The 12994-nt window shown below is 43.7% G+C and overlaps 1 non-coding gene across 1 annotated transcript; it reads left to right on the forward strand.

The window, feature by feature from the left end:
- The first annotated feature begins 7747 nt into the window (after positions 1 to 7747).
- On the forward strand, positions 7748 to 7880 carry LOC111763655 (small nucleolar RNA SNORA31). Its single transcript, XR_009183863.1, has one exon. It is a non-coding gene; the product is annotated as a small nucleolar RNA SNORA31 (small nucleolar RNA).
- Positions 7881 to 12994: the final 5114 nt, after the last annotated feature.

Genomic DNA, 12994 nt, shown 5'->3' on the forward strand with positions numbered 1-12994 from the left:
GGGTAGAAATAAATAAACAAATCTTTAAAAAAAAAAAGCAGTCACAGCCCTACACAGATTCTCTTAAGACATCAGTTCCTTACAGACATGTTACAGGATCTAATACAGCCACAGCCTCCTACAGAATGTTCCTTCAGGGTGGGGCACAGCTCAGGTTAATTAACATCACTTAAATCTTCATCTTTTACAGCCAATCAGAACCCAGGTGGCTGGCTTTCTGCGGGATTTCTGATAGGTATCCAGTAGAGCTGGTTTCAAGTTTCATATCGATACTTAATAGCTGTAACCTTCTTATCCAGATATGACCCACATTAAGTCCACGATGAGTGCAGCAAATCTGAGGTGGTCAACCCTTCCGAAGGCTCAGGATTTCCAGCTTTCTTTAATACCTGCTTGGCAGGGGACCGCGGGGATGGGAGCTGAGTATCACTGTGTATTTCTGTTGTTCCTTTTGGCGTGTTCCTTGTGGTTAACCTGGCCCCAGGAGACCTAAGCACGCTGGTCATCGTGGATTCTGGGGTTCCTCTAACAATTACTGGGGCGGGAGGTGCTTGCACCGGGGCTGTTTATTCCAGGAACCAGAAGATTCTTTGACACCACCACCTCCACCTTCTTCCCCAGTTATCACCTGGATGGTCTCCTTTTTCATTATCATCTTCCTTTTCACTTATTTGCATTGCCTGAGAGGCCGCAGGAATCAACCTCTTTTTGCTCAGATTCTTTCCACTCTTTTTTTTTTTTAAGATTTTATTTATTCCCCCCTCCTCCCCGCCGTTGTCTGCTCTCTTGTGTCCATTCGCTGTGTGTTCTTCTGTGCCCGCTTGCATTCTCAGCTGCCCTGGGAAACGGTGTCTCTTTTTGTTGTGTCATATTGCTGCGTCAGCTCTCCATGTGTGTGGCCCCACTCCTGGGCAGGCTGTGCTTTTTTCCCCCACAGGGTGGCTCTCCTTGCGGGGTGCACTCCTTGCATGTGGGGCTCCCCTACACAGGGGACACCCTTGCAACTTTCCACTCATCTTCTGGGCCCGACGCCAGCTAGGTCCGCAGCAACACGGCTCGCACAGGCACACGCAGCGCTCGCTGCCCGGTTGTTCCTCTCCTCCTTGTCCCACTTAGCAAAGAAGGTGTCCAGGCTCTGCCCCTCAGTCTCAGCCACGGCCACGGCCTGGACAGGCTGCGCCGGCAGCAAGCGCGGCCAGCGGGGCTCCGAGCTCGGGTGAGGCCAGCTTGCGCAAGCTCCCAGGGTGGCCGAGGCGTGTGCGGTGGGCCCGGCAGCTCCCCTTGTGTGCTGGCGGGCAGGGGTACGACCCGCCCGGAACCGGAGCCGGCCTGGGTGACCGCGGTGCAGGATCCCACCCGTTCCCCCAGCCCCCTAGGATAAAAGTAAGGAGCAGCTTGAGGCTCCCGTGAGAGTGCGGGAGTAGCGGTGGCATAAATCCAACCAAAGTGTGCAATCAGTGGTATTAGGTATAATCACATATTAGTGTATTCATCATTTCAATCATTCTTAGAGCACTTTCATTATTCCAATAATAATAATAAACCAAAAAACAAACAAAACTCATCATCTTGCAGTCTCTCTATGCTTCCCTTGTGTATACACCTATACTTTTTCCCTCTATTTTGTAAAAACAGTTGTACATGCAATATCACCCATATTCATGTTTTACATGAGGTTTTACTATCTTATACAGCCCCATGTTACAGTTTTTAGCTTGCTTTCTAGTAATATACAGGACCTTAGACTTTTCCTTTCAACCATGGTCACACACACACAATAGCACTGCTAGCTACAAACACCGAGAGAGGCTTTAGTCATTTCTACCCATTTGCAAAGATTTACAAACAAACTTTTTACCAATTCTGCACAGATTAATCTTCAGCTTTCCATTCTCTACTGTCCTATTTCTTGAATGTGTTTTTTAAAATCAGTTTACTACTTTTCTTTTTTTAAGGAAATTTTAATTTCAGGTTACTTAAAAAAAAGAGACATTTATTTATCTCCTCACCACCCCCACACCCCCCATCCCCCATTGTTTTCCTCTTACTGTCTGCTCTCTGTGTCTGTTTATTGTGTCCTCGTCTTCTTTTTAGGAGGCACCTGGAACCAAACCCAGGAACTCCCATGTGGGAGGGAGGTGCCCAAGGGCTTGAGCCACCTCTGTTCCCTTGATAATGTTTGATACACGAAAGTTTTGAACTTTGATGAAGTCCAATTTATCTAATTTTTCTTTTGTTGCTCATGCTGTTGGTGTAAAGCCTAAGAATCCATCACCCAATACAAGGTCTTGAAGATATCCCCCGTTTTCCTAGGAGTTTTATAGGGTTAGTTCTTATATTTAGGTGTTTGATCCATTTTGAGTTAATTTTTGTATATGGTGGGAGGTAGGGATCCACTTTCACTCTTTTACATATGGATATCCAGCTCTGTTTGTTGAAGAAACTATTCTTTCACCATTGAGGTGGTCTTGGCTCCCTTGTTAAAAATCAATTGGCCATACAAACTACTGGTTTTCGACAAATCTACAAGTCCATGTTAATGGGACTGTGATGGTTAGGCTAATGTGTCAACTCAGCCAGGTAATTGCACCCAGTTGTTTGGTCAAGCAAGCACTGGGCTGACTGTAATACAAGGGCATTTATAGACTTTAATCATCAGTGAATTTACTGCATAGATAGCTGATTACATCTACATCAATTAGGTAGATTGCCATCAGCAATGGATGATGTTTTATCCAATCAGTTGAATGCCTTAAAAGGGAAAGTGATTTCAGCATTCAAAGAGAAATTTCCAGCTCATCTTTAGACAGCCAATGTCTCTAGGAAACTCATCAAGGACCTTCACTGGACTTTCATTGGAGCCCCTGGTTTGCAGCCTGCCTATGGAATCTGGACTTGTACATCCCCACAATCACATGAGAGACTCATACTATTGACAGATATTTCTCTGTTTCCCTAGAGATCCCTGACTTATACAGAGACATAACAGTCTCTTCAACAAATGGTGCTGAGAGAACTGGATATCCATAACACAAGAATGAAAGAGGACCCATATGTAAGTCCCTACACAAGAATCAACTCAAAGTGGGTCAAAGACCTAAATTAAAAGCCAGTAGGGGAAGAGGCTGTGGCTCAAGCTATTAGGCTCCCATCTACCATATGGGAGACCCTGGGTTTGATTCCTGGGGCCTCCTGGTGGAGGCAAGCTGGCCTGCACCCCTGCAGAGAGCTGAGAGCACAGAGCGAGAGCAAAAAACAAGGCGGGGCGTGCAATAAATAAATAAAATAAATAAATCTTTTTTTTTTTTTAAGCCAGTACCATAAAACTACTAGAAGAAAAGGTCGGGGAAAGTGGATGTGGCTCAGGTGACTGAGCTTCTGCCCACCACATGGGAGGTACCTAGTTGGGATCCTGGTGCCTCCTAAAGAAGACAGTGAGCTGACGCAGCAAGATGACACAACAAGCGACATGGGGAGGAAAAACAGAATGAGAGACACAACAAAGCAGGGAGCAGGGGTGCCTCAAGCAATTAGACATGTCCCTCCCTCATTAGAGGTCCCAGGTTCGGCTACCAGAAACAAGGAAGACAAACAGACACAGTAAGTGAAAAACAACAAGGGGGTGTGGAGAAATAAATAAATTAAATAATTTTTTTTTTAAATGTAGGGAAACATCTTCAAGACCTTTTGGTAGGTGGTGATTTCTTGGACCTTATACCCAAAGCATGCACAACAGAAGAAAAAATAGATAAATGGGACCTCCTCAAAATTAAACACTTTTGTACCTCATAGGACTTTGTCAAAAAGGTGAAAAGGCAGATGACTCAATGGGAGAAAATATTTGGAAATCATATGTCCAATAAGGGTTTAATATCCATGATATATAAAGAGATATTACAACTCAAAAATAAAAAGATAAATGACCCGATTAACAAATGGGTAAAACACTTGAACAGACATTTGTCCAAAGAAGAAATGCAAATGGTGAAAAAAAAAAACACGTGAAAAGATGTTCACCATCACTAGCAATTAGGGAAATGCAAATCAAAGCTACAATGAGGTATCATTTTACAACTATCAGAATGGCCACTATTAAAAAGACACAGAACTATAAGTGTCGGAGAGGATGCGGAGAGATAGGGACACTTATTCACTGTTGGTGGGAATGCAGAATGGTACAGCCACTGTAGAGAACTGTGCATTAGTCAGCCAAGGGGTGCTGATGCAAAATACCAGAAATTGGTTGGTTTTTATAAAGGTATTTATTCGGGGTAGGAGCTTACAGATACCAGGCCATAAAGCATAAGTTACTTCCCTCACCAAAGTCTATTTCCACGTGTTGGAACAAGATGTCTGCTGACTTTGTGAGGATTCAGGCTTCCTGGGTTCCTCTGGGCTCAGCTCCCCTGTTTTCCCCATGAGGTCAGCTGTAGACTATGAGGCTCTCTAGGCTTTGCCTCTCTCCGCAAGGTAAGCTGTAGACTATCAGGCGAACAGCTCTATCTCTCTCCTTGGGGCTTCAGCTTCAGCATCAAACTCCAACATCAAAGCTCCAACATTAAAAGCCCTCAACTCTGTCCTTCACCATGTCTTTTATCTATGAGTCCCCACCCATCAAGGGGCAGGTACTCAACACCATATTTGATTACTTAATCAAGCAAACCTCTGAATCCAATATAATCTAATATGCTCAGAGGAAAAGATCAGTTTACAAACATAATCCAATATTTCTTTTTGGGATTCATCAATAATATCAAACTGCTACAGACTGTTTGGCAGTTCCTAAAGAAGTTGAATATAGATTTGCCACATGATCCTACAATACCACTACTGGGTATATATCCAGAAGAACTGAGAGCTGTATCTGCACAACCATGTTCATAGCAACATTACTCATGATTGCCAAAAGTTGGAAACACCCAGGTGTCCATCAACCGATGAATGGATTAAAAAAACCGTAGTGTATTCACAGGATAGAATATTATGCCGCTGTAAGAAGAAATGAAGAAATGAAGTCATAAAGCATATGACAACATGAATGAACCTAAAGGATATTATGGTGAGTGAAGCATCTGGACAGAAAAGAACAAATAATGTATGATTGAGTTATTATGAACTAAATACATTGTGTAGGGAAGCAGATGTGGCTCAAGCATTTGGGCTCCTGTCTACCCTATGGGAGGCCCAGGTTCAATTCCCAGGGCCTCCTGGTGAAGGCAAGCTGGCCCGCGCTGTGGAGAGCTGGCCCAGCAAGATGACGCAACAAAGGGAGACGCAAAGGAGACACAGTGAGAGAACACAGCAGACCAGGGAGATAAGGTGGCTCAAGGAGGTCCTAGGATTGGTTCCCAGTGCCTCCTAAAAAGAAAGACAAGAAGAAAGCACAAGCAGACATGGAAAGAACACACAGCGAATGGACACAGAGAGCACAAACAACAAGAGTGGGGGGAAATCAAATTTTTAAAAAATATATATATTTTATGATTTCATTTATATAAAACAGAAATATAAATCAATTTATAAAGATGAAATATGATTAGTTGTTAGGTAGAGCTAGAGAAGGCATGCTAAGGGATGTGTAGCTTTTCTTTTGAAGAAATGAAAAAATTCTAAATTTTTTTGTGATGATGAATGCATAACATTGAAATTATACTAAAAGCCATTGATGATACACTTTAGATAGATTGTATGATGTGACTATATATGTCAATAAACCTGCTTTAAAATAAATGAATAAACAAGGTCAGAAATAGCAGCTATGTACAGCAGGGGAGGCATAGAGAGATTAAGAGGTGATGAACGTTTTTGTTTATTATTACTGAAATAATGAAAATGCTCTAATAATGACTGAAGCGATGAATGCACACCTCTGTGATTATACCATTGATTGTACACTTTGGATGGATTGTACACTTTATTAATATGTATCAATAAAAATTGATTTGTTTAAAAAAAATCAATTGGCCAAAGATGTGAGGGTTAATTTCTGAATACTCAATTCTGTTCCATCCTTGTGTCAGTAGCACACTGTTTTGAATACTGTAGCATTTTAGTTAAGTTTTTAAATAGGGAAGTGTGAATCCTCCAACTTTGTTCTTTTTCAAGAGTTTTGGCTATTCAGGGCCCCTTACCCTTCCATATGAATTTGAGGACTGGCTTTTCCATTTCTGCAAAGAAGGCTGTTCAGATTTTGATTGGGATTGCACTGAACACATAAATTACTTTAGGTAAAATTGCTGTCATGACAATACTTAGTCTTCCAATCCACGAACACGGAATATTTTCCATTTATTTAGGTTTTTTAAAAATTTCTTTCAGCAATGTTTTGCAGTTTTCCACAAACAAGTCCTTTACATCTTTGGTCAAATTTATCCCAACATATTTTTTTCTTTTAGTTATTTTACAAGCTGTGTCTTCTGAGCACAAATTTTCTTAATATTTCTAAAGTTCCATCTAGGGCAGGGGTTCTTAACCTTTTTTGTTCCATGGACTCCTTTGCCTTGCAAAGTCCACACACTGTACTGCATATTATTTAATAAATATATCATACTGCACCAACATGTGCCCACAAGAATAATGTTTTTTTGAATTTCGATTCAAGCTCACAGGCACTGCATTTTATTTTTTTAATTCATTTTTTTTAATATTACATTAAAAAAATATGAGGTCCCCATGTACCCCCCACCCCCCTCACCCCACTACTCTCCCCATAGCAACATTCTCCTCCAGCATCATGACACATTAATTGCATTTGGTGAATACATCTCTGAGCATCGCTGCACCTCATGGTCAATGGTCCACATCATAGCCCACACTCTCCCACGTTCCATCCAGTGGGCCATGGGAGGATCTACAATGTCCAGTAATTGTCCCTGCAGCACCACCCAGGACAACTCCAAGTCCCGAAAACGCCTCCACATCTCATCTCTTCTTCCCATTCCCCACACCTAGCAGCCACCATGGCCACTTTTTCCACACCAATGCCACATTTTCTTTGATTACTAACCACAATAGTTCATGAATAGAATATCAGTAAGTCCACTCTAATCCATATTCTATTCCTCCATCCTGTGGACCTTGGATTGGTTGTGTCCACTCCACATCTATATCAAGAGGGGGCTTAGATTCCACATGGATGCTGGATGCAATCCTCCTGCTTTCAGTTGTAGGCACTCTTGGTTCCATGGTGTAGTGGTTGACCTTCTTCACTTCCATGTTAGCTAGTGGGGTAAGTCCAATAAACCAGAGTGTAGGAAGACACTGCATTTTTAAAAAGCACCATTTAGTTAGCCTGATTTGCACATTTCTGGGCCAGATACAAAATCCCACTCCATCACTCTATTACCATCAACTCTGTTCTTCCACTCCAGCTCGTTCACTCATTCCCAAACATGTACCAACCACCTAGCAGTGCTAGGCCAGGAGCAGTTACTGGGACTGCATGGACTTTAGGGGATACTGTGGTTGCCACAAGGATGTGGAAGTGTTATGGGCACCCAGGAGTCAGGCCTGGGAAGGCCAGATGCCCCAGTATAGGAGGCAGTCCCTCACTTGGAGGAACTGATCCTCATCCCACCAGCCACTTACAATGATCTGAGCCAAGAACCTAACTTGTTTTTACATCTAGGCTGTAAATATTTGTTGCATCATTTTAACATATACTGATTTTTCAGGAATACAACCATCATGTAAAATGAAGGAAGATTGTACTTTTACTTTGGTTTGGAAGTTTGTCAAGAATTGTTTGCTGTATCTCTGACAAACCTGGAGCAGTTAATGTCTGCTGCTGAGGTTTCCACTATAGATGTAAGAAAAAGAAAGTCCCCGTGCTTTCTGTCTGTCTGGTTGTGGCAGCCAAAATTGAATGGGAGAATACAGGATATTCTAAAAACATGGGGAAGGGGAAATAATCTTTGCAATTCAGAAATAAACTCAAAAACAGCAAAACAAAACAAAAAATAATTGTTTGCCATTTTTGAAAACCACTTCACTGACAGCAAAGCTGCTCTGGTATTTAAGCCACAACCACATACTGTAGGTCTATCTGCTGCACTCACTGGGATTCTAGCTATACAAACAAACACACTTATGTAATATAAAGAGAGAAATATTTTCAATATTCATTTGAATAGCATCACCTCTTAAATCTAAATTATTCACTCTAAATATGTGCAAATTTCCAACTATCTCATTATGTTTTCAAGTACAGTTTATCCACTGATAAACATTTCATTTTGTTATAGATTTCCTTCCTTTATTTTTGTTACATTACAGTTAGAGTGTTATATTGATCTTTTAAATAGTACATGGCATCTTGGAGGAATTGTATGCTTTATTAATATGTATTAATAAAATTGATTTTAAAAATATTACATGTGTATTTAAGTAAGATTCATTTTCAGCAAGATTCATTTCAGGGTAGCAAAGGGGTCTTACAAAATATTTGCTCTGTTGCTGGGCTGTTAAAGCTTCTGGGGTAGAGAATCACACTTATCACTGACAGTGATGTTGGCAACCAGTGAGGACAACACACTAGAATAAGTCACGTTCATGCCCAAACCCCAGAGCCAGTGCGGAGCCTCTTAGGTTGGAAGGCTGTACTGTTTGCTATGAATTGTCACTAGCAACTTCTATAACAGCGGCAGGTTCAATATTCTCTGGAAGTGCAGGGGAGCACAATTAGCTGTCTGGAGGAGCAGGAAATGCCTCTCACAGGAGGAGACATTGGCACTGAGATGTTTTTCCAGGCCTAGAACACAAAAGAGTATTTCTCCGATGGTGCTCAAAGCCAGCCCTGCTCTGCTGGCATCTGCTGATGCCCCAAATAGGTAGAAGTGGAGGTTGGGGAGGTGGGAGGAGCATGGATGGAAAGACAAAGAGACAAGTGCCAAGGAAAAGAGGGGACAGACACAGGCAGATATCTCTTGGCTACTAAATCTCTCGGAGCGAGTCAAGAACAGCCTTTCCCCAATCCAGCTGCAGGTGCTCTGTGAAAATGTCCTCCTCCTGGACTGTCTGGATGCTCATTTCTATGAGATAACACTGGAAGGGAGCATGCAGGGACCAGCTTAAGTAATTTGCTCCGAGGCACCTAGCACTCCCTGCAGCCCCCGGCCGCTTTCCCACCACCCTTGTCTACCTAGGCCCCAGGAACCAGGACAAAGTCCTTAGCTCTGCTTTCATTTGACTTTGCTTCAATCACACTTTGTCTACATCCTCATCCCTGGTCACGTGCCAGTGGATATTTGGTTTAAGATGGAAAGTCAGAAGGAAAAAATAAAACAATATAGCGGGAAGCGGACGTGGCTCAACCGAAAGAGCATCCGCCTACCACATGGGAGTTCGAACCCAGGGCCTCCTGACCCATGTGGTGAGCTGGCCCACATGCAGTGCTGATATGTAGGGGAGCCCCACGCGCAAGGAGTGCACCCCGCATTAAGCTGCCCCACGCAAATAAAGTGCAGCCCACCCAGAAGTGGCGCCACACACACAGAGAGCTGACGAGCAAGACAATGCAACAAAAAGAGACACAGATTCCCAGTGCTGCCAAGAATGCAAGCGGACACAGAAGAACACATAGGGAATAGACACAAGACAGCAGATGACCGGGGGGTTGGGGGGGGCAGGGAGGAGGGGAGAGGGGAGAGAAATAAATAAAAAAATAAATCTTAAAAAAAACAAAAACAATGTAGCCTCAGGAGCAGATGTGACTCGAGCATTTGAGCGTCTGCTTCCCATATGGGAGGTCCTGGGTTCGTTCCTGATGCCTCCTAAAAACAAAGACAAACAACAAGCAAACAAAGGGAAAAACCAACTCAGGGGAGCACATGTGGCTCTGTGGTTGAGCACCGGCTTCCCACATACAAGGTTCTGGGTTCAATCTCTGGCCCCTGTATCTCAGGGGAAAAAGAAAAAAGCCTCCATGGAAACAGTGACACTGAGAAAAATCTGCCTTTGCCCACTTTGCCCTCTAATAAAAGATTATACTCCTACCCTCACCTCTTTTCCTCTTACTCAACAATTATTTGTTGAGAGTTTTCAGTATGCCTGGCTTTGTGTCAGGTGCGATGGATACTGTGAAACCCAAGAGGATTCCACCCTCATGGGAGTTCTCAGTCTAGAAGGAAAGATAGATATCAAACAAAGACACTAATACATGTATGGGCTCCACGGTAACAAATTTTAAGATAAAGACTGGGTTATTGTGAGAGAAAACATTTGGGTCCCTAACTGAGATTGGAGAGGGGGTCAGGGGGAATGCTTACTAAGAAAGCGACACTTTAAATGCGACCAGAAGGTTAGCGGATATGGCTCAACAGATAGAGCGTCCACCTACCATATAGGAGGTCCAGGGTTCAATACTCAAGGCCTCCTGGCTCGTGTGGTGAGCTGGCCCACGTGGAGTGCTGCTGTATGCAAGGAGAGTCACCCCACATAGGGGTGCCCCCTGTGCAAGGAGTGGCCCCCATGCATGGAGTGCAGCCCCACGCAGGAGGGCAGACTGCCCAGGAGTGGTGCAGCCCATACAAAGACGCTGATGCAGCAAGATGATGCAACAAAAGAGAGACACAGAGAAGAGACAATATGAGGCACAGTAAACTAGGGAACATAGGTGGAACAAGAGAATGATCACTTCTCTCCCACTCTGGAAGGTCCTAGGATGGGTTCCCAGAGCTGCCTAATGAGAATACAACAGACACAGGAACACACAGCAAATGGACACAGCGAGCAGCCACGGGCAGGGGGGGGGAATAAGAAAAATAAATTAATAGATAAATGCAAACAGAATAATGGGGCTGAAGAATGGGAAGGAAAAACATTCTAGTAGAGGGAACAGAACAAAGTCCTGGAGGTAGGGGCACTCCTTGATCTATGAAGCAAATAGGAATAAGGCCATGGAGGAAAAAGATCCAAGGTGCGGCTGGGGAGGAACGCAGGGACAAGACCACATAGACTTTTCTAGGCTAAGGTAAGGAATTTGGATTTTTTTTCAAAGAGGGTGGGAAAGCATTGAAAGGGCTGACATAAGCTGACTTTGTTTTTTTATTTTATTTTTTTTAAAGATTTATTTATTTATTTAAATTCCTCCCCCTCCCCCGGTTGTCTCTATCTGTTTGCTGCGTCTTGTTTCTTTGTCCGCTTCTGTTGTCGTCAGGGGCACGGGAAGTGTGGGCGGCGTGGGCGGCGCCATTCCTGGGCAGGCTGCACTTTCTTTTGCGCTGGGCGGCTCTCATTACAGGGCGCACTCCTTGCGCGTGGGGCTCCCCTACGCGGGGGACACCCCTGTGTGGCACGGCACTCCTTGCACGCATCAGCACTGCGCATGGGCCAGCTGCACACGGGTCAAGGAGGCCCGGGGTTTGAACCGCAGACCTCCCATGTGGTAGACGGACGCCCTAACCACTGGGCCAAGTCCATTTTCCGACTTTGTTTTTTTAAAGAGCATACTTAGCCTCTGGTTGAAAGTGGCTCCTAGGGAGGACAAATGTCAAAGCAAGAAAACCCATTAGGAGGTGAACGCAGTAGTCCAAGCGTCCTGGTGTAGTGCAGTAGAGATGGAGAGGAGCAGACTAGTCTGATGATGTATTTTGGAGGTAGAATCAACAAGCCAATAGGGAAAAGACAAGAATGATTCCAAGGCTATAGATTTGAGCAGGTGGGTGAATGGAGAGGAGAAGAAACCTATAGAACAACAGGTCTGAGTTGCTCTATGCTTAGAATCTGGGAGACATCAGGGTGGTTTTGTCAAGTAGATAGTTGCATTTACAAGTCCAGAGTTTAGAAGATAAGTCTGAGCTGAAGATGTAAATACTTCTGAGAGTCATCTAAGGGTGGTCTCTTATCATGCTCTATGTCCTGACATAGAAAGATATCTACTATATATATTTTTTTCTGTAATATATTTTTTGGGAAAAAAAGAAAAAGCAGCAGAACAGTATGGTTGATAAGATTTCAAATGCAACAAAAATATGTTCATATATATAATATGTTGTCTAAGCGTAGAAAATATCTTGAAGAACATAGTCGCAAACAGCAATGGCCATTTTGGGGAGTCGCGAGAGAAACAGGCAAACATCTTTTTTTTTTAGGAGATACTGGGGATTGAACCCAGGACCTCGTACATGAGAAGCAGGCGCTCCACCACACTGAGCTACATCTGCTCCCCAAGGGTCCATCACTTTTAACTTATAGCCTCTATACTTTTTTATTTTTAAGAAGAAGAAATTATTAAGTTTTTAAAATAAGTTAAGCTACCCATTAGCATGCTTAGCAGCTTGATACTATTAATTAGCAGGTTGTTAGCTGTAAGCTTCCAAGGCTCCTTCTGTGCCCAGCCTCCCAACCATAAGAGTATCTTAAACCCAGAATGCCTGCGTGTTGGGGACTGAATCATGTCCCCACAAAAGGCACACCCCCAGGTGCCAACCCTGGCCTGTGGGTGTGGGCCCCTTTGTAAATAGGACTTTGAAGGTGTTATTCCTTACGGTGAGCCCAAACTGAATGAGACTGGGTCTTACTCCAGTATGACCGAAGACCTATAAGTAAAGGAAATCAGACATGGAAGAGAAGCCACAGGGGAGCTGGGCCAGGAATTGCAGCGAGTGCTTTGCAGAAGCTGGAAGTCAACAGAACCCAGAAGAGAAAGGAGAAGACGCCGCCACGTGCACCGCCATGTGACAGAAAAGCCAAGGACCAAGGAGCAGCAGCAGCCAGTCCTGAATGCCGCGGTCTCCAGGGAGCAAGCGCTGCCTTGCTGAAACCTCACTTTTGGACTTTGTCTAGCCTCAAAACCATGAGTCAATAAATTCCTGTTGTTTATGCAAAACCATCATATGGTATTTGTTTTAGTGGCTGGGAAACTAAAGCATGGGGTTTTGAAGCCTTTTAACCTAATTTAACAAACACGCACCGAGGACCTCTCTATGCTAGTTCTAGGGAGTCAGGCACGAACAAGATACAGTCCTTGTACTTAAGGAGCTTTCAACCATTGTGT

Source organism: Dasypus novemcinctus, chromosome 27 (assembly GCF_030445035.2).
Source record: "Dasypus novemcinctus isolate mDasNov1 chromosome 27, mDasNov1.1.hap2, whole genome shotgun sequence".
Taxonomy (NCBI): domain Eukaryota; kingdom Metazoa; phylum Chordata; class Mammalia; order Cingulata; family Dasypodidae; genus Dasypus; species Dasypus novemcinctus.